General features: G+C 43.6%; 1 pseudogene; it reads left to right on the forward strand.

The window, feature by feature from the left end:
• The first annotated feature begins 1,926 nt into the window (after window positions 1-1,926).
• On the forward strand, window positions 1,927-20,451 carry LOC141104986 (uncharacterized; annotated as a pseudogene).
• Window positions 20,452-22,660: the final 2,209 nt, after the last annotated feature.

Raw genomic sequence — 22,660 nt, forward strand, 5'->3', positions numbered from 1 at the left:
AGATTAGGAAAAACTGCCCTTTAATCACAGACCGAAAACTCAAATATTTCATATCTCTTGAAGATAAACATACATAGTCCCATAAGTGAAGGCAAACTGCTTTACGAGTCCTCACTTGATGAGGTAAAAGATCAGATTATTAGACACACCGGTTGTTATCATCCTTGTCCCTTCTCGAGTCACGTAGTGCCTCTAGGAATAAATGGGGAATTCTGTAGACAAAATAGAGGGAACTCCCCAGAGGTCCCAAGTCAGCCAGGCATGTCAGCCCACTCCCTATGAATACCTTTATGCCCATGTCCCGGCGGCATATATGGAACCCTTCTGGACCAACGTCCGCCAACGGTGTCACCAAATAGGTCTGCCAGATATAGGTATAGTTGGACCCTGTAGTGAAGGAGACTGGTCGGAGGTCCAAAAAATCTGTGGTATGCATAAAAATTCATACCCCCCAGGGACATGGGATCTTGAATACATGAAACAGACATGTAAACTGTGAGAAGGTCACTTAAAAACATATAAAAAGAAATTCATAAAGTCCAAGAAACAAAAGGTACCGGACAATAACATATCCCCTTCGGCTCCAGAGCCCCCTCCCCCATATGTAATGATAAAAGATGACACCGTCAGTCCCCCTAGGAAACTTACCTTATACCCAAATCTACACACAGACCCCATTCCCGGGGTAGACATGAACACCATGTTATCCCTCCTACATCAATCAGCTACCCCAGCACAAAGGGAACAATGGAAAAGGGAAATAGACAGAAAAAAGGACATAGAAGACATGAAGGAAGATATGGATCTAGACCCACTTATTGGAGAGCTAGAAACTCCTCATCTAGAGATATCATCTTGTTAAATGAAGAAACCCTCAAATTGAGACTACAACAGGAACTCATCATCATACACCAAGAGCAAATGTTAGCTGCTATTACTGGCCTGTGTAACCTTATGGATGATAAAGATATGTGTTGTACTTATATCCATAACTTTACTACCCCCATTGAAAAATTAACTGTCCCAGACTACCATGATATAATACAGAACCACGCCACCCAAAGAGGGATACTCCTAGAACAGGCCAGGACGTTTGCTGATGATTGGAATCCCTTCTCAGGTGTGGGAGGTTGGTTTGGAGGAACTTGGTCTAGCATTACTGGATTCTTCAAGAAGATAGGCATAGTGTTACTATTGGTGATATCCCTGTTCTTTGCCATGTACCTAGCTGTTAAACTAGTATTCTGCATCTTGAATAAAACAGGAAAACTCAAGGTAAAGAAGGATCCTACCCCAGATCCTAACTTGCTTCTTTCATTACTTCCCCCAAATGAAGATGAAAAGTGGTATGATAATGCTATGTAAAGTGATCAATGACATCTGGACAGATGACATGATCAAAGGGAGGTTTATAAGGGTAAATCGCTCACCTAATCATCTAAATTGACTTATACAGCTTTCATTAAATTCAGTGCATTTATGACATTTAAGATGTTCCAGTCAAAACCAGTAAGTTCTGCTTTTTGTTTACCGAACATAAGATATAAATTTAGGTTTTAGCCTGATACAGTTCTCTTTTTCTCATGCATATGTTCCAACCGCAAGCGCTTGACATTTAGAATACTTATGCCCCGTACACACGGTCGGACATTGATCGGACATTCCGACAACAAAATCCTAGGATTTTTTCCGTCGGATGTTGGCTCAAACTTGACTTGCACACACACGGTCACACAAAGTTGTCGGAAAATCCGATCGTTCTAAACGCGGTGACGTAAAACACGTACGTCCGGACTATAAATGGGGCAGTGGCCAATAGCTTTCATCTCTTTATTTATTCTGAGCATGCGTGGCACTTTGCCTGTCGGATTTGTGTACACACGATCGGAATTTCCGACAACGGATTTTGTTGTCGGAAAATTTTATCTCCTGCTGTCCAACTTTGTGTGTCGGAAAATCCGATGGAAAATGTCCGATGGAGCCCACACACGGTCGGAATTTCCGACAACACGCTCCGATCGGACATTTTCTATCGGAAAATCCGACCGTGTGTACGGGGCATTAGAATGTGGTTATACAGTTCTGCTTAATGACGAACAAGCTTTGTCTGTACAGGATGAGCCCCAAGGAAGTATGCTAAAAATGATATTGAGAAGTCGTGCTATATTGTATAAGTTTAACTTGTAATTTGATTGGCCCACCTACGAGTGGAGTACGTGCTTGATACTGTATATATTCTGCACCCAAGCAAGCATTAAATTGTATTCATTATTCACATACAACCTGTGTATGTGTTTTGTCTACCTCACCGGTGAAGGGGTTGAGATCCACACATCCAGTGTCCGAGCCTAGGCTACAAGGGTCCAGAAGCCCGAACCCAACACAGGGAGATATCCAGAGAGGAGTATACAGGGAGATATACAGAGAGGAGTATACAGGGAGATATACAGAGAGGGGTATAAAGGGAGATATACAGAGAGGGGTATACAGGGAGATATACAGAGAGGAGTATACAGGGAGATATACAGAGAGGGGTATAAAGGGAGATATACAGAGAGGGGTATTCAGGGAGATATACAGAGAGGGGTATACAGGGAGATATACAAAGAGGAGTATACAGGGAGATATTCAGAGAGGAGTATACAGGGAGATATTCAGAGAGGAGTATACAGGGAGATATACAGAGAGGAGTATACAGGGAGATATACAGAGAGGAGTATACAGGGAGATATTCAGAGAGGAGTATACAGGGAGATATACAAAGAGGAGTATACAGGGAGGTATTCAGAGAGGAGTATACAGGGAGATATACAGAGAGGAGTATACAGGGAGATATACAGAGAGGGATATACAGGGAGATATTCAGAGAGGAGTATACAGGGAGATATACAGAGAGGAGTATACAGGGAGATATACAGAGAGGAGTATATAGGGAGATATACAGAGAGGAGTATACAGGGAGATATACAGAGAGGAGTATACAGGGAGATAGGAACAGAGAAGATATAATATAAAAGAAGAAGGAGGGAGAGACCTTCGGGGTGAGAATGTGTGCTCTGCTTGCAGCTCCTCCTATTCACTTCACGTTCACCACCCCGATTTCCTGCTTCCTGGTCACATGTTTCCTGTGACATGACTAGGTGAATCTGCAGGATGGGAGGTAGCCGCTACCGTTTCTAGAGTTAAGACAGTTTGCAGGAAGAAGAGAAGGATATCCTTACAATCGGCAGCAGAGGAGGTAATACAAATTGTTTTATATTTACTCCCAGTAACCTCCCATGTCATGTCCATCCGCTTCCTCCATAGTCACTGTGATGTCTGTTACCTCCAGCAGATACTACTATACAGACGTATATATAGAGTATTATAATATGTACACATCCTCAAAAGAGAACCATTAATCCAACTGTCCACCCAGAGCCTCTGGTTTATAGACCAGATACATCCTAAATATAGAGCCATTCATCCAACTGTCCATCTAGAGCCTCTGGTTTATAGACCAGATACATCCTAAATATAGAACCATTTATCCAACTGTCCATCCAGAGCCTCTGGTTTATAGACCAGATACATCCTAAATATAGAGCCATTTATCCAACTGTCCATCTAGAGCCTCTGGTTTATAGACCAGATACATCCTAAATATAGAGCCATTTATCCAACTGTCCATCCAGAGCCTCTGGTTTATAGACTGGATTAATGCTGGACATGAAGTGAAAGGAAATATTATTCATTCCCCAGTCATTCCAACCCAAAATAAAAGATTTTAGTTAGAGTTGTTCTTTAATAGCAGTCTGAGGTGTCAAAACTATGGAGGAACTTTGTGCAGACATTATTCATCCCAGTACACTCCAGTTAATTCTCAGTTTATTATCCGTCTACAGAGAGGAGAATCCTGTGTAGATCAGGAGGAGGTGAGGAGGATTCTGGGACGTCACATGATATTATTTTTATCTCTGTAATTAAAATAATATTCTATCTGGAGAGGTGAGGTGGAATATAGGAGGTCAGGATTGACCATTGTTTATTTCTCTCTTTCAACAGGATTGTAAAGTGGTGAAGAAAATATCTGGTGATCCATTACCACCCATAAGTTGGGAGGATTTGGGAATATTTAGAAGGACACAAGGATCTCTACAAGGACGTCATGATGGAGAATCAGCCGCCCCTCACATCACCGGGTAAGAGGAGACTTTATTGTAAAGGAGAGAGCAGTACGGAGGGTCCACCTAGATCCCCCATCTGATAAACACATAGAAACAATGTATTCAGTCAGTGTGTGTGTTTCCTACAGATGGATCCAGTAATGGAAACCCACCAGAGAGATGTCCCCGTCCTCTGTATTCCCAGGATTCCACACAGGAAGATCAAACCATCCCTCACCATCATCAGGTAGGTGGGGCTGAACAACTAGAATTTAACATGTATTCTAAGCTATGAGAGGACATTCTTCTATGTAATCTCTTCTTTCTTTTTATAAATGTGTTCTATCATCTTTGGGTTTTAGATCAAAGAATGGAAAGACATCAAACCTGAGATTAAAGAGGAGGAAGAAGAAGAGAGGTTGGTGAGTGGAGATCAGCAGTCTATGGAGGAGCGGGAGATGATTATGGAAAGTAAACAGGAGGAATCTTCTCTACATATGGACCCAAGTAAGTTAAAAAACACAAATATAGAACTAGTTCCCATTATTATTTTACTTCTTTAGCACAGCCCCCCTTGGGGACTGCTTGGATTCACCTGCTCACCTGCATCGACATGACCCTGTGAACATGCCAACCCACCTGACACTTTGGGTTCAGACATCATTGCAACACCTTTAAGTAATAAGGCAACACTCAAGAAGGTTATATTCTATTAATGTTTACTGGAATACTTTAGTTAAGATGTTTTTGTACAAAAGAGGTGATAGTTCAACTAAGTTTGGGATAGCAAAACAAACCCAGCCGAATGACTTATCTAGGAATGCCAATTAGGACAGATGGCAACATAATATTATATACATATATGTACAATAGAGTACCACTGGAACATGACCTGAAAGGATAAGCAAACGTCAAGCATCAATCCTGACAATACTTCTAGAAAGAGAACCCAGGCTGGCCTGTTTAACTTTTTGATCCTAATGAGAGATGGTGCTAAACAAGAATGGTATGAGAGCCCTTTAAGTAGCAATGACAGAATGCCCCCGTTGCAGATCTGATGGTCTTCACCGGCAGTCGGAGCTCATTAATTATATTCAATAAGGTGTAGTAACAGAGTGGTAGTATATCTTGTGATGACTGTAGCTAAAGATGCTTCTGTACAGTGTTCAAATAAAGGTGCATTGAAGTGTTCCCAAGGTAAAGCTGTCTGTGCACAGTGTCCCAGTGAAACATCAAAAGGAAAGGTTTGCAAAGATGGGCAATGGCCCTCTCACCAATGACCAGCCTGATTCAACGCCTCCTAGCTAGCAAACCCTGGATGGACGTCCTGACTGCTGACCCGCTTGTGATGATCACCCGTTGCAGAGCACAAAGCGTGGGTTGCTGCACTATAGAGGTGGTGCTGGTCAGATGTCCGATGAACAGCGGGCAACGCTGGACCCCTTCTCCGTCAGGTCGGAAAGCTGTAGACCACGTGGTAGGCCGCAATCTCACTCTCCATGCACAGAGAGATTCTTCACACACAAGGCCCAGGAGGAAGAAAGTGCGAGGCAGATCTCTGGCTTCTTTTATAGCTCTCCCAGCAATCTCCCTGGTGGTAGCAAAGATCCCTGGGATATGTAGTCCCGAGTGTATAGTCATGCAGGGGAACAGCCATCTGATGGAACTACCAATCCCACAATCCCTTTTGATTGGGCTCACAAATATAAGGTCAGTCTAGTAACGCTGGGCACTAGAGGGATGATATGCTATTCAGATAGGGCAGGGAATAGCTGTTCGTTGCATTGGTAGTCCATATTGCAACACTTCTATGAGTATAAAATTTGTATTTACTTTGTTACAACAGAGGAGAAAAGGTCTATGTCTACTGACTTCACCCAAGAAAACACTTAAAATTTTGAAGAAGCAGTTTGTTTTTTTACAGAGGAAGGCAGGATACCCATATAAAGCTCAGCCTCATTTTCTTTAGGTTAAGAAGATTCCTTCCTGATCCCAAAAGGCAATCAGTTAACTCTTCATATCAACATTCTGAAAAAAAAATCCTACAATTATTAGTAACATATTTAGTATTTGTAATAAGAATGAGAAATGTTAACTGCTGATAGTAAGAACATCATCGATGTACCTACCCCAGCGCCCAATGTACTGTGTATATTGTAAACCACATGAATCAACTCTTCACCACAATACGGCAATCCTATTTACTACATTGGACAATTCATCAATATAACGTTGTGTTCCTAACAAATAAGGAGGAGATACTGTACACCATATGAAAGGTCCATCTCCATTCCTCAATATAACGTCATGTTCCCAACAAATGAGGAGGAGATACTGTACACCATATGAAAGGTCCATCTCCATTCCTTAATATATAGTAGATGAGGTTGAAAAAAGACACAAGTCCATCAAGTCCAACCTATGTGTGATTATATGTCAGTATTACATTGTATATCCCTGTATGTTGCGGTCATTCAGGTGCTTATCTAATGCCTCGTTTCCACTGAGCGGATCGGTTCGGGTCGGTACAGTTTGGAAGGCCTAGAATGATCCGGCCAATTCAGGTGAGAGTTTCCACTGCAAGTCGGACCGACAGGGGCCATACGTGGGTTTAGAAAAAATGCCTAGCATGGCGTCACATGTCCACCAATCAGTGGAATGTATCGTAGCTCCGCCCTAACCGAACCGTTCCATTTTCTATTGCCCCACATCTGAAGCATGCCCCTGAATGGAGCGGTACGGTTCAGTTGTATGGGCCGCTTTCATAATGGAAACACCCAAAGTAGCGTACCGTACCGAACCGAACCAATCCGCTCGGTGGAAGCGAGGCATAATAGTTTCTTGAAGCTATCGATGCTCCCTGCTGAGACCACCGCCTGTGGAAAGGAATTCCACATCCTTGCCGCTCTTACAGTAAAGAACCCTCTACGTAGTTTATGGTTAAAACTCTTTTCTTCTAGTTTTAACGAGTGGCCACGAGTCTTGTTAAACTCTCTTCTGCAAAAAAGTTTTATTTCTATTGTAGGGTCACCAGTACGGTTCCGAGTACTCCCCATTTATCACCACCCTCTGAACTGACACTTGTAGCCAGTTTTCAATCCATGTACTCACACTATGGTCCATGCCAATGGACCTTATTTTGTACAGTAAATGTTTATGGGGAACTGTGTCAAATCCTTTTGCAAAATCCAGATACACCACGTCTACGGGCCTTCCTTTATCTAGATGGCAACTCACCTCCTCATAGAAGGTTAGTAGATTGGTTTGGCAAGAACGATTCTTCATGAATCCATGCTGATTACTGCTAATGATACCGTTCTCATTACTAAAATCTTGTATATAGTCCCTTACCATCCCCTCCAAGAGTTTATATACTATTGATGTTAGGCTAACTGGTCTGTAATTCCCAGGGATGTATTTTGGGCCCTTTTTAAATATTGGTGCTACATTGGCTTTTCTCCAATCAGCTGGTACCATTCCAGTCAGTAGACTGTCTGTAAAAATTAGGAACAACGGTCTGGCGATCACTTGAACTGAGTTCCCTAAGTACCCTCGGATGCAAGCCATCTGGTCCCGGTGATTTATCACTGTTAAGTTTCTCAAGTCTAATTTTAATTCTGTCCTCTGTTAACCATGGAGGTGCTTCCTGTGTTATGTCATGAGGATAAACACTGCAGTTTTGGTTACTGAAGCCCCCCAATTCTCTCATGAAGACTGAGGAGAAGAATAAATTCAATACCTTCGCCATCTCCCCATCCTTTGTAACCAGATGTCCTTCCTCATTCTTTATGGGGCCAATATGGTCTGTCCTCCCTTTTTTACTGTTTACATACAAAGAATTTCTTGGGATTTTTTTTGCTCTCCTCCGCTGTGTGTCTTTCATGTTCTATCTTAGCTGTCCTCATTGCACCCTTACATTTCTTGTTGCATTCTTTATAACATCATGTTCCCAACATATGAGGAGGTCCACTGTACACCATATGAGAGGTCCATCTCCATTCCTCAATATAATGTCATGTTCCCAACATATGAGGAGGTCCACTGTACACCATATGAGAGGTCCATCTCCATTCCTCAATAACAATGTCATCAATGCACAAAGTTGCACAGTGTGATTTGGGGGCATCATAACATTTATCTACATTAAATGTATATATTTCTGTTCTGATTGCACCCACTTGCATGCTGGAGCTCAAAGATTTAGAAGTAGACCAACATATATGACTTCAAAAATTCTTCTAACTTTTATTGTAAAATTATTTCTCAGCAGATGACCATAATGTGCGGAATATGTCTGAGGAATCTTCTGATAAATCACATTCCAGGACTCTAAGATCTCACAGTAGAAATACTTTAATAGATCCGTCTATTCCCGAGGAATCTTCTTCAGGGCAGGAAGGAGATCACACAGAAGAGACTTCATTGTCATGTTCAGTGTGTGGGAAACTTTTCACAAAAAAGAGAGAACTTCTTAGACACAAGAAATGTCACACTGCTGAGCGTCCCTATTCATGTTCAGAGTGTGAGAAATGTTTCACTACCAAACAAAGTCTTCTTACACACCAGAAGAGTCATACAGGTGAGCGTCCCTATTCATGTTCAGAGTGCGGGAAATGTTTCATTCACAAAAATCATCTTAGTAGACACCAGAAGATTCACACAGGAGTGCGTCCTCATTCATGTTCAGAGTGCGGGAAATGTTTCATTCACAAAAATCATCTTAGTAGACACCAGAAGATTCACACAGGAGTGCGTCCTCATTCATGTTCAGAGTGCGAGAAATGCTTCTCTCTGAAAAATCACCTTCTTAAACATCTTAGAATGCACATGGGTGTGCGTCCCTTTCCATGTTCAGAGTGCGGGAAATGTTTCACTGAGAAAAGAATTCTTCTTATACACCAAAGAAGTCACACAGGTGAATGTCCTTATTCATGTTCAGAGTGCGGGAGATGTTTCCCCGAGAAGAAAAAACTTATTGCACACCAGAGAGGCCACACGGGTGAGATTCCCTATTCATGCTCAGAGTGCGGGAAAGGTTTCACTGAGAAAAAAGGTCTTATTAGACACCAGAAGCTTCACACGGGGGAGCGCCCCTATTCGTGTCCAGAGTGCGGGAAAGGTTTCATTGATAAAGCCAAACTTCTTGTACACCAGAGAGATCACACGGGCGAGCGTCCTTATTCATGTCCTGAGTGTGGCAAATCTTTCAATTGGAAATATTCATTCGATACACACATGAAAATTCACACCGGTGAGCGTCCCTATTCATGCTCAGAGTGCGGGAAATCGTTCACTCAGAAGTACGCCCTTGATGAACACCAGAGAATTCACACGGGAGAGCATCCTTATTCATGTTTAGAGTGCGGTAAATCTTTCATATCAAAAGGATATCTTGCGCAACACCAGAAGAAGCACGCAAGTTTTTCAGGTTCGGTTTGATAGATCTGAGTCTGCAGGGATTGAATTCTAGTAATACGATCCTCTAAAATATAGAGATGACTCGGTCCCGCACTCACACAGACCGCACCATACAACTAAACTGTGCTAATACATGGCCAGATATGAAAATACATGGACACTTGGTTAGTATCGGCTTGTATACATTATTGCTCTTTTTATATTTTATGGAAGAAGCCGGCTTTTCATTGGTCCAACCAATAGTTAATACATTTTATGGTTTATTTTCTTCATTTATAAAGGTTTTGATTTAGATTCTAGTATATTTTTTATTGTTTGTTAACCACTTGAAGACCGCCATGTTAAACCCCCTTCCTGTCCATGCTATTTTTTAATTTTTAGTACTGTAAAACTTTGATTGACAATCCCAAATGAATTTTAGATCATTTTTGATACATGTAAAGCTTTCTTTTGGTTGTGTTTCTTTACCACTTTTACTATATAAAGAAAAAAGACTGAAAATGGAAAAAAACATTTTTTTTAGTTTCTTTTATAAAATTTTGCAAATAAATAATGTTTCTTTATCAATTTAGGCCAACATTTATTTTTCTACATTTTTTTGGGAAAAATAAAAAAACAAATACATGTATATTATTTAGTCTGCCGGAAAGTTATAGTCTACAAACTAAAGTTTATATATTTGAAAATCATCAATTCTGCCTGCCTAGCTCAAGTCTTGAAGCCCTAAAATGCCAGGACAGCACAAACACCCCCAAAATGACCCATTTTTAGAAAGTAGACAGTTCAAGGTATTTAGTAAGAAGCATGGGGAGTTTTGTGATGATGTACATGTTTGCAACAACCTTTTTGGAAAGTTAAGAAATTAAATCAAATTTGATTTTGTTTTACTAAGTTGGCATTTTAACAAATTGTTTCTCAAACTCAACATGTATACTTAGAACTAAACCACCAAACACATTATTCTACTCCTTCCAAGCATGGGGATACCACAGGTGTGAGCCTTTTAAATGTCTAGATGCATAGAGGGGTCCAAAATACACAAGGAGCACCTTCAGGCTTTCAAAAAGGCATACATGTTGCATTTGACTTCCTATCACATTTCTTGAGGCCCTAAAGTGCCAGGATAGGAGAAACACCCACAATGTCAAAACATTTTGAAAAGTAAACACCCTAAGGTATTTTTTTTAAGAGGCATGCTGAGTCTTTTGAGGATTTAGTTCTTCTGCCACAAGCTACTACTCCTCCCAAGTATAGGAATACCACATATATCAGACATTTTCAATGTTTGGACTTATTGAATATATTGATTTTTTTTCAGAGCCTAACCACATAGAGAGGCCCAAAATCTAAGGAGCACCTTCAGACATTCACCCCCTAAATAGGTTGCTAGGATGATTAGGAACATTATAGTTCGTTTTGGCTCCTCTATAATCAGTGGAGCAGTTTATAAATGCTTTAGGCTGTTCTGGGTTTCACTGGCTGCAGGTTTTATTGTTTCCCATTGCCTTCTGGAGGATCCTAGAATGTAGTGGGCTGGATGAAGAAAATCAGCAGCCAGAATATTTATGTTGTCTCAACCAATCCCTAAGGGAGGGAGGGTGGGTAGGAGTGAAGGTGGGTAGGAGTGAACATAAACACCCTGGGTGAGCCCCGTTCTTGTCCAGCAGGAGAAGTTCCCAGCCTGAGGGGCTGCTGCTTTTCTGGGCAACCCAACTGATGTTCTTCAGTTCATTGAGGTCCCAGCTAGTCCAGAGCTGAGGGGCCTACTTCTGAGGATCCTTACCTTCTTGTTTTTGAAGCTAATGAAGATAATTATTCGGGATCTGGTCTGGAGAGCTTAGTGGTGAATGTCTGACTGATATCGGAAGAAGGCATCCAGTTATGCAGAAACATTGTGAGTTCAGACCTAAAGACCAGATTTGGGATCCTACTGACTGGTCTCTGTCTTCCCTAGTGCAAAAATGCCAGTGGCTCCTTTAATGGAATGTTATTTATATAGACATATCTCAGTGCTGCCCAATCTCTTAGTTCCTGCTGAAAAGATTGTTCTGGCCTGCGTACACATAGCGAAGAATGTCCTCCTGTTACTGCATGGTGTTATTGGAGTATCCCATACTTCATTGCTCCCCATACAAGTTTATTCAGCAATAAATCTGAAAAAGGCAACCCCTAGACTGTTCATTGAGCCAGAAAGAGTGACTGTTGTTGCGTGCTTCGCTGCCTCTGCACTAAACTGGGGAGAGAACTTTGTGCAAACTGCGGCTCCTTCGGGGGTGAGTGCTACAGGGGCATATATAACACATTCAATTTCTTGAATACCTATCACATTTTGGAGGCCCTGGGATGCCAGGACAGTAGAAACACCCACAAAGTTTGGAAAGTAGACTCTTCAAGGTATTTAGTAAGACGCGTGATGAGTTTTTTTTTTTGCCCTCCTTTTTTGTCATATGAATACATTTTATTTTATTTTTAAAGTGGGGTTCCACCCAAAAAAACAAAAATACATGAAAAATCCTAAAAAACAAAACAAAAAAACATTTGGATATTTTTTTTTTAACTTACCTCTAAATGCCTGTTGCTAGGGGGTCCCTCGTAGTCTGCCCCTTCCAGTGCCTGGGCTGGTGACATCACTTCCCCCTCAGCACAGGAAGGGCTCCGCTCTGCTCCCTCCCTCCTGTCAATCATCTGGGACCCATTACAGGTCCCAGGTGACTGAGCGGCCAATCACGGCGCGCGACGCCGCTCGCGCATGCGCAGTGGGTGCCAGGCTGTGAAGCCACAGCCCGGCGCCCACAGTTGCAACGCCGGCGCCGCTGAACGGAGGGGGAGACGAGTGGGGCTTCGATCCCCCGCATCGCTGGACCCAGGGACAGGTAAGTGTCCAATTAAAAGTCAGCAGCTGCAGTATTTGTAGCTGCTGACTTTTAATTTTTTTTTTTTTACTGGACCCCCTGGGTGGAACTCCTCTTTAAGTTGTCATAAATAACAAGGTTTTTCAAACGCACATCATAGGCATACGGTACTTACAATCACACCTTAAAACACACTCTTCATATGTGACTCCGTGACTAACCACACGGAGAGGTCCAAAATTCAATGAGCACCTTCAGGCTTTAAAGGGGCATAATTTACACATCTAATTTCCTGACTGCCTATCACATTTTGGAGGCCCTGGAGCACCAGAATAATGGAAACACCCACAAATTACTACATTTTGGAGAGTAAACACCTAAAGGTATTTCACTTTTTTCCCATAAATTTTGGAAAATGCAGAAAGAAAATGAATTTTTTTTTTTTATATACGCAAAGTAAACAACACAATATGGACATACTTAGAATTGCACCCCAAAACACATTTTGTTACTCCTTAAGAGTATGTGGATACCACATGTGGGAGAATTTTTCAATGTTTGGACTGATTATGTACCATATATTGTATCTTATGTATCATAAAAATCAGCCAGCGTATGAAAAACAGTAATGGACGCCTAAGTGGTAAGAGAATATACCTTGGTGTTGTCATCTGTAGCAGTACCTGTAACGATCAGGGACACTGTTGCTGGTTGTACTGGTATGGTGATACTGTACTGGAGTTGATAGTGATCAGGGACATTGGTTGGCTGCTCTGGTGACACTGTACTGTGCTTATCACTGGGATAACACTGTGTTACCTCCCATAGCCGATTTGTGTAAGAGAAAACAGAGTTGTGGTTTCAACATGCATCAAACAAATACAAGGAAATTTCCAAGCTCAAACTTACCAACCAGCCAGCGACCAACTGAATTGACCTGTCTAAGAATATGCTTTCAAAACAGAGGTTTAGTCTGAACACATTTGCAAAAACATGCGTAAGCCACAGGCCCCGTCAAGGCAACCTGATTTCTGTAGTCCCTAACCCTGCCTTTTGGGTCTCCACAATGGGAGCACATGCATTTGTAGAGATAATCCCTCCCCCCGAAGGAGCTGCTTATGTTTCTTCAGTCCGTTACTCTGCCTCTCAGCCCTAATAACAGCCTCAGCCCCCTCTGGCACACCTGGCAATAGTGTAAGTGCAATGACCAATGAGAAACACACACGTTATGATAAAACACATAAATTGTCTTTACTGCAATATTTCTGTGGAAGGATAACAGACAGTAACAATGTATAATCAATGAATCAACTAGAGATCAATAACTGAGATTTAAGAGCAATATAGCTCTTAATCCTATATTCAAGCTGCTTTCAGGGGATTCCAAACCTGAGAATGTCCCCAAGAGCAGAGGCACACTTTAATGGTAAATAAAGCACAATATGGCACTTCAAATGAGATTGTTACCTTTGCACAGATTGGCTCTATGGGTCCAGGCAGGAGGAGAGCAGAGGAACCTTTGTGTCAAGCCTCTCTCTCTACTGTCCCCTGACACCACAGTCCCAACTTTGCACACTCTATGCACAGACATACCAATTCTCCCATGAGGTATGGGAGTCTCCCGCATTTCTGCGGTGGCTCCTGCACACCCGCAAGTGCCTCCCGATCTCTCGGGAATGATCGGTGTGGTGGGGAACAGCTGTGAACACCAATCTCCTTTGTATAGATTTTTAGCTGACAGACACTTCTCCTTCTCATCCTCCCGTGGCTGTCAGCTAAAAAAAAGCTATAGAGGGAGATCGGTGTTCACAGCTGTCCCTCACGCCGCACCGATCATGCTTCCTGTGTGCTTCTCCCCCAGCCCCCTCCGTGTCCTTTTCTGCCCCCCCTGTTCTCCTCCAGCCCCTGTGTTCTCCTCTGCCCCACCTGTCCTCTTCCTCCGCCCCCCCTCGTCCCCCGTAGCTGGCTCCCCTCCTCTCCTCTACCACCGGCTGTGGGGGGGTTGACTGTGAGGAATTGGACACAGTGAGCGACATCGCTCCTGTGTCCTGTGATAACTTAGCAGAATAAACTGTTTTTACTCCTGTCAGTGTATGAATGAACAAGAGCATCTGTCTCCTGTTCATTCATCTTTATTGCTGAGAAAAGGACTGGGGAATCTGCGTCCTCAGTCCCTTTGTCTGTCTCAAAGGGGAGATGTCCGGGGTATGTTTAGATACACTGAGAAGGGGGAAATCGGACATCTTGTTACACCCACCGGAGTTTTGCATTTTGCACTTATTTTTAACAGTAAAGTGAGTTTATATAGTGCAATACAGTACTTAGAACTCTGTCTGAATGTTTAGATGTTGAATTTTAAAAGCAGCGAACTTCTGTTAGATTAGCAAACCTATGAGATGAGCCAGATTGCCGCTGCTTTTGAAATTCAACAACTAAACAGATGGCATTCTAAGTACTATATTGCACTATATAACCTCACTTTACTGGTAAAAATAAGTGTAAAATGGCAAAACTCTGGTGGGTGTAATAAGATGTCTACTTTCCCCCTTCTCAGTGTATCCTTACTGTAGAGGAGTGCGGGGTGTAGGAAGATGGCGGTGATGGAACGTCACTTTTGTTACACATTCTGACGGTTTGCCTACTCTGACGAAACAGGGGCCGTTTTGGTGTGGAAACTGCATGTCCCAGAATCCATTGCAGCTCTCCCTGCAGTTCACTACAATCTCTTCCATTGGTTACTGTAACTGTGCCCTTAATTGGTTTTCCTTTTCCGGCCAATAAGGCCACAAGAGAGGCTGCTGGATGCAGAGCTCTGTGTGTGAGCTCATATTACATTAACTCAGTCAGTGAAAACAGGAAGAAGGAGGGAGGTGAAAAATCCCCCTTACAACTGCTAGCAGGCAGCTCTCCCTAACTCAAGCTAGAAAGCCTGTGTACATTGTTCCGGCCAACTTGTATAATTAATATGTGTTTGGGTTTAAAGGGATGAGGTGGCAACCCTAATCCAGATACATCCTAAATATAGAACCATTTATCCAACTGTCCATCCAGAGCCTCTGGTTTATATACCAGATACATCCTAAATATAGAGCCATTTATCCAACTGTCCATCCAGAGCCTCTGGTTTATAGACCGGATACATCCTAAATATAGAGCCATTTATCTGAGTTTTAATCCAGAGCCTCTGGTTTATAGACCAAATACATCCTAAATATAGAGCCATGTATCCAACTGTCTATCCAGAGCCAGACAGAAACATATATTAATTGAAGTTCTATTTCTTCTCCAGTCATTCCAAGCCTAAAATAAAAGATTTTAATTAGCTTTGTTCTTTAAAGGCAGTCTGAGGTGTCAGAGCTATGGAGGAACTCTGTGCAGAGATTATTCATTCCAGTACAGTCCAGATAATCCTCAGTTTATTATCCGTCTACAGAGAGGAGAGTCCTGTATAGATCAGGAGGAGGTGAGGAGGATTCTGAGAGGTCACATGACATCACTCTTATCTGTATTAGTAGAGCAGACCTCCTGGAGAGCTGAAAAGAAACGGGCAGTATCATGACAACCATATTTGTCTTTTTTTTATAGATCCTGCCTCCTGTGAAGTCTAGTGGCCAGGTGATCATTAAGGTGCCTCCACCTCTTTCCCTGACAATTGAGAAACAAGAAGATTCTAGAAGTCACCAACAAGATCATTGAGCTGCTGACAGGAGAGGTGAGCGGTGCCGGGAATTCTGGGACATTATCCAGTAACAGACAAGGGATGTGTCTGGATGGTGACTGTATCATTGTGTGTGTCAGGTTCCTATAAGGTGTCAGGATGTCACTGTCTATTTCTCCATGGAGGAGTGGGAGTATTTAGAAGGACACAAGGATCTCTACAAGGACGTCATGATGAACAATCAGCCACCCCTCACATCACCGGGTAAGAGGAGACTTTATTGTAAAGGAGAGAGCAGTACGGAGGGTCCACCTAGATCCCCCATCATCTGATAAACACATAGAAACAATGTATTCAGTCAGTGTGTGTGTTTCCTACAGATGGATCCAGTAATGGGAACCCACCAGAGAGATGTCCCCGTCCTCTGTATTCCCGGGATTCCACACAGGAAGATCACACCATCCCTCACCTTCATCAGGTAGGTGGGACTGAGCGACTAGAACTCTAGAGAATTCTGAGCTATGAGACGACACTCTTCTATGTAATCTCTTGTTCCTTTTTATAAATGTATTCTATCATCTTTTGTGTTTAGGGTGAAGAACTGAAAGACATCAAAGTTGAGGATAAAGAGGAAGAAGAAGAGATGTTGGTGAGTGGAGATCAGCAGTCTATGGAGGAGGGGGAGATGATTGTGAAAACTAAACAGGAGGAATCTTCTCCACATATGGACACAAGCGAGTAATGAATACTAAATGTAGAAACCGTTCCCATTATTATTTTACTTTGTTACATCAGAGGAGAAAAGGTCTACTGAGTTCACCCAGGAAAACAATAAAAATATCAAAGTGGTAATAGTTACAGAGGAAAACCGAATAGCCATATAAAGCTAGGATTAATTTTCTTTAGGTTAAAAAGATTCCTTCCTGATTCCAAAAGGCAATCAGTTGACTACCCAGACCAACATTCTAAAATGTATTTCCTAAAATTAGTAGTAATCATAAGAAGACATCCAGTCTTTTTTCAGAGTCATCTAGAACCAGACTATTTCTAATCTACAGAGTTCTAAAAACAAATCACCCCTTCCATATACAGAGGTTGTTTTTTTCTTAAAGAGGAGTTCCACCCAGGGGGCCGTCAAAAAAATAAATAAATTAAAAGTCAGCAGCTACAAATACTGCAGCTGCTGACTTTTAATTGGAAACTCACCTGTCCCTGGGTCCAGCGATGCGGGGGATCGAGGCCCCGCTCGTCCCCCCCCCTCCGCTCGTCGGCGCCGGCATTTCAACTGTGGGCGCCGGGCTGTGGCTTCACAGCCTGGCACCCACTGCGCATGCGCGAGCGGCGCCGCGCGCCGTGATTGGCCGCTCAATCATCTGGGACCCATTACAGGTCCCAGATGATTGACAAGAGGGAGGGAGCAGAGCGGAGCCCTTCCTGTGCCTGGGGGGAAGTGATGTCACCAGCCCAGGCAAAAGAACAGGCAGACTACGAGGGACCACCTAGCAACAGGCATTTAGAGGTAAGTGAAAAAAAAAAAAATATCCAAATGTTTTTTTGTTTTTTTTTTTAGATTTTTTCCAGATATTTTTGTTTTTTGGGTGGAACCCCACTTTAATTACACACAATCTATGATGCACAGCTATAAAATTGAGAACATCATATTCTTATTTCCAGGAAAGGCTGAGAAACCTGAAATGCTGATAGTAAGAACATCATCGATGTACCTACCCCACCGCCCAATGTACTCTGTTTATTGTACACCATGTGAACAGAATCATCTCTAGCCTTAATCAGAAGAAGTCAGTTATATTTACCACATTAACTAATGTGCCCAACAAATGAGGAGGAGATACTGTACACCATATGAAAGGTCCATCTCCATTCCTTAATATAATGTCATGTTCCCAACAAATGAGGAGAAGATACTGTACACCATATGAAAGGTCCATCTCCATTCCTCAATATAATGTCATGTTCCCAACAAATGAGGAGAAGATACTGTACACCATATGAAAGGTCCATCTCCATTCCTCAATATAATGTCATGTTCCCAACAAATGAGGAGAAGATACTGTACACCATATGAAAGGTCCATCTCCATTCCTCAATATAATGTCATGTTCCCAACAAATGAGGTGGAGATACTGTACACCATATGAAAGGTCCATCTCCATTCCTCAATATAATGTCATGTTCCCAACAAATGAGGTGGAGATACTGTACACCATATGAAAGGTTCATCTCCATTCCTCAATATAACGTCATGTTCCCAACAAATGAGGAGGAGATACTGTACACCATATGAAAGGTCCATCTCTATTCCTCAATATAACGTCATGTTCCCTACAAATGAGGAGGAGATACTGTACACCATATAAAAGGTCCATCTCCATTCCTCAATATAATGTCATGTTCCCAACAAATGAGGAGGAGATACTGTACACCATATGAAAGGTCCATCTCCATTCCTCAATATAACGTCATGTTCCCTACAAATGAGGAGGAGATACTGTACATCATATGAAAGGTCCATCTCCATTCCTCAATATAACGTCATGTTCCCAACAAATGAGGAGGAGATACTGTACACCATATAAAAGGTCCATCTCCATTCCTCAATATAATGTCATGTTCCCAACAAATGAGGAGGAGATACTGTACACCATATAAAAGGTCCATCTCCATTCCTCAATATAACGTCATGTTCCCAACAAATGAGGAGGAGATACTGTACACCATATAAAAGGTCCATCTCCATTCCTCAATATAACGTCATGTTCCCTACAAATGAGGAGGAGATACTGTACATCATATGAAAGGTTCATCTCCATTGTTCAGTATGTTGTCATGTTTCCATCTCTATTTTCACAATAACAATGTCATCAATGCACAAAGTTACACAGTGTGATTTGGGTGAATCGTATCTATGAATTTATATTTCTGTTTTGATTGCATCCACTTACATGCCGGAGCTCAAAGATTTAGAACGAGACCAACATATATGACTCCTGAATAAAAGGTTTAAAAAAATTCTTCTAACATTTTATTATAAAATTATTTCTCAGCAGATGACCATAATGTGCGGAATACGTCTGAGGAATCTTCTGATAAATCACATTCCAGGACTCTAAGATCTCACAGTAGAAATACTTTAATAGATCCGTCTATTCCCGAGGAATCTTCTTCAGGGCAGGAAGGAGATCACACAGAAGAGACTTCATTGTCATGTTCAGTGTGTGGGAAACTTTTCACAAAAAAGAGAGAACTTCTTAGACACAAGAAATGTCACACTGCTGAGCGTCCCTATTCATGTTCAGAGTGTGAGAAATGTTTCATTGATAACGGGAAGCCTTACTAAACACCAGAAGATTCACACGGGTGAGCGTCCCTATTCATGTTCAGAATGTGGGAAATCTTTCATTCTGAAAAATCATCTGATAAGACACCATAATAATCACATGGTTGACCTTTCCTATTCATGTTCAGAGTGCGGGAAATGTTTCACAAAGAAAAAGTTTTATTGAACACCAGAGAAGTCACACAAGTGAGCGTCCATATTCATGTTCAGAGTGTGGGAAATGTTTCTTTCGGAAAAATCCCCTTCTTAAACATCTTAGAATGCACACGGGTGTGCGTCCCTTTCCATGTTCAGAGTGCGGGAAACATTTCCCTGATAAAAGAATCCTCCTTATACACCAAAGAATTCACACAGGTGAATGTCCTTATTCATGTTCTGAGTGCGGGAAATGTTATGCCAACAAAAAAAATCTTATTGCACACCAGAGATGTCACACGGGCGACCTTCCCTTTTTATGTTCAGAGTGCGGAAAAGGTTTCACTGAGAAAAAAAGTCTTATTAGACACCAGAAGCTTCACACGGGGGAGCGTCCCTATTCATGTTCAGAGTGCGGGAAAGGTTTTATTGCAAAAGAAAAACTTCTTGTACACCAGAGAGATCACACGGGCGAGCGTCCTTATTTGTGTTTGTAGTGTGGGAAATGTTTCAAATGGAAATATTCATTTGATGCACACCAGAAGATTCACACAGATGAACGTCCCTATTCATGTTTAGAGTGCGGGAAATTTTTAATTCAGAAAAGAAACCTTGATGAACACCAGAGAATTCACACGGGGGAGCGTCCTTATTCATGTTCAGAGTGCGGGAAATGTTTCACTTCGAAAAGCAGGCTTGTGCAACACCAGAGAGTTCACACGGGTGAGCGTCCTTATTCGTGTGCAGAGTGCGGGAAATCTTTCATTCAGAAAGGAAACCTTGTGCTACATCAGAGAATTCACACGAGATAACAATCTTTCTCATGATAACAGTGGTGTGTTGGGGGTGGGGCAGAATATATTGAATGTTTTTCAGGTTCGGTTTGATAGATCTGAGTCTGCAGGGATTGAATTCTAGTAATACGATCCTCTAATCATATAGAGATGACTCGGTCCCGCACTCACACAGACCGCACCATACAACTAAACTGTGCTAATACATGGCCAGATATGACAATACATGAACAACACTTCTTATTGGTTGATATCGGTTTCTGTACATTATTGGTCTTTTTATGTATTACTGAAGAAGCCGGCTTCTCATTGGTCCAACCAATAATAAATACACTTTATGGTTTATTATCTTCAATTATAAAGGTTTTGATTTATATTCTAGCTTAGTTTTTATTGTTTGTTACCCACTTAAAGACCGCCATGTTATTCCCCCTTCCTGTATACGCCATTCTTTAGTTTCCAGCACAGTTATACTTTGACCGACAATACAACATTGTACCCAAATGAATTTTATATCATTTTTGAGACATGGAAAGTAGGGTTGCACGGATACTGTTTTTTTATTGGTGAGTACGAGTGCCAATACTTTGCAGTGCGATTCGTGTCAATACACAAAAAAAAATTGGTGCAAATCGCACTACAAAAAATTGTATGCGAGAAAGAAAGGGGGGGCGCTGGGAGAGAGAGAGGAGAGTGAGAGAGAGGGGGCAGGGATAGAGAGGGAAAGAGAGAGGGCATGAAGAGAGAGAGGGGACAGAGAGATGGAGAGAGAGAGGGGAGGGCAGGGAGAGAAGGGAGAGAGGGGACCGAGAGAGAGAGGACCGGGGGAGAGAGAGAGCGGACCGGGGGAGAGAGAGATGGGACAGGGAGAGAGAGAGGGGGGAGAGAGGGGACCAGGAGAGAAAGGTGGGAGACAGGGGGGAGAGAGGGAACTGGGAGAGAGAGGGGACAGGAAGAGGGGGGGAGAGAGGGGACCGGGAGAGACAGAGAGGGGGGACAGGGAGAGAGAGAGGGGGAGAGGGAACCGGGAGAGAGAGGGGACAGGGAGAGAGAGGGGGAGAGAGGGGACCGGGAGAGAGAGGGGGGAGAGAAGGGACCTGGAGCGAGAGAGGGGGGAGAGAGGGGACCGGGAGAGACAGAGAGGGGGAGAGGGAACTGAGAGAGAGAGGGGACAGGGAGAGAGAGGGGGGAGAGAGGGGACCAGGAGAGAGAGAGGGGGACAGGGAACTGAGAGAGAGAGGGGACAGGGAGAGAGAGGGGGAGAGAGGGGACCAGGAGAGAGAGAGGGGGACAGGGAACTGAGAGAGAGAGGGGACAGGGAGAGAGAGGGGGGAGAGAGGGGACCGGGAGCGAGAGAGGGGGGAGAGAGGGGACTGGGAGAGAGAGGGGGAGAGAGGGGACCGGGAGAGAGAGGGGGGGAGAGGGGACCGGGAGAGAGAGGGGGGAGAGAGGGGACCGGGAGAGAGAGGGGGGAGAGAGGGGACCGGGAGCGAGAGAGGGGACAGGGAGAGAGAGGGGGGAGAGAGGGGACCGGGAGCGAGAGAGGGGACAGGGAGAGAGAGGGGGGAGGGAGGGCAGGGAGAGAGAGATTGGACAGAGAGATGGAGAGAGAGGGGAGGGCAGTGAGAGAGGGGACAGGGAGAGAGAAGGGACAGGGAGAGAGAGGGAACCGGGAGAGATAGAGGGGGAGAGAGGGAACCGGGAGAGAGAGAGGGGACCAAAAAATGAGAGAGGGGGTGGAGAGGGGACTGGGAGAGAGAGGGGGGAGAGAGGGGACAGAGAGATGGAGGTGAGGGCAGGGAGAGAAGGGACAGGGAGGAAGGGGGGAGCAAGGGGACCAGGAGAGAGGGGACCAGGAGAGAGAGGGGACAGGGAGGGAGAGAGGGAACCGGGAGAGAGAGAGAGAGGGGGTGGAGAGAGGGGACTGAGAGAGAGAGGGGGAGAGAGGGAACTGGGAGAGAGAGAGGGGGGAGAGAGGGAACCAGGAGAGAGAGAGGGGGTGGAGCGGGGGGGGAGAGAGGGACAGAGAAAGGGGGAGAGAGAGAGAGAGGGGGCAGTGAAAAAAAGAGGAGAGGGGGCAAGGAGAGAGAGGAGGAAGAGGGGAGGAGGGAGAGAGAAAGGAAACGGGGAGAGAGATTGGAGTCAGGGAGGGGGAGAGAGAGAGGGGGGACAGGAGGAGAGAGAGGTGGGAGAGGGGAAGGGAGAGAGAGAGGGGAGGGCAGGGAGAGAGAGAGGGGACAGGGAGAGAGAGGAGGGCAGGGAGAGAGAGAGGGGACAGGGAGAGAGAGGAGGGCAGGGAG

The sequence above is a fragment of the Aquarana catesbeiana genome, linkage group LG08, assembly GCF_042186555.1.
Source record: "Aquarana catesbeiana isolate 2022-GZ linkage group LG08, ASM4218655v1, whole genome shotgun sequence".
Taxonomy (NCBI): domain Eukaryota; kingdom Metazoa; phylum Chordata; class Amphibia; order Anura; family Ranidae; genus Aquarana; species Aquarana catesbeiana.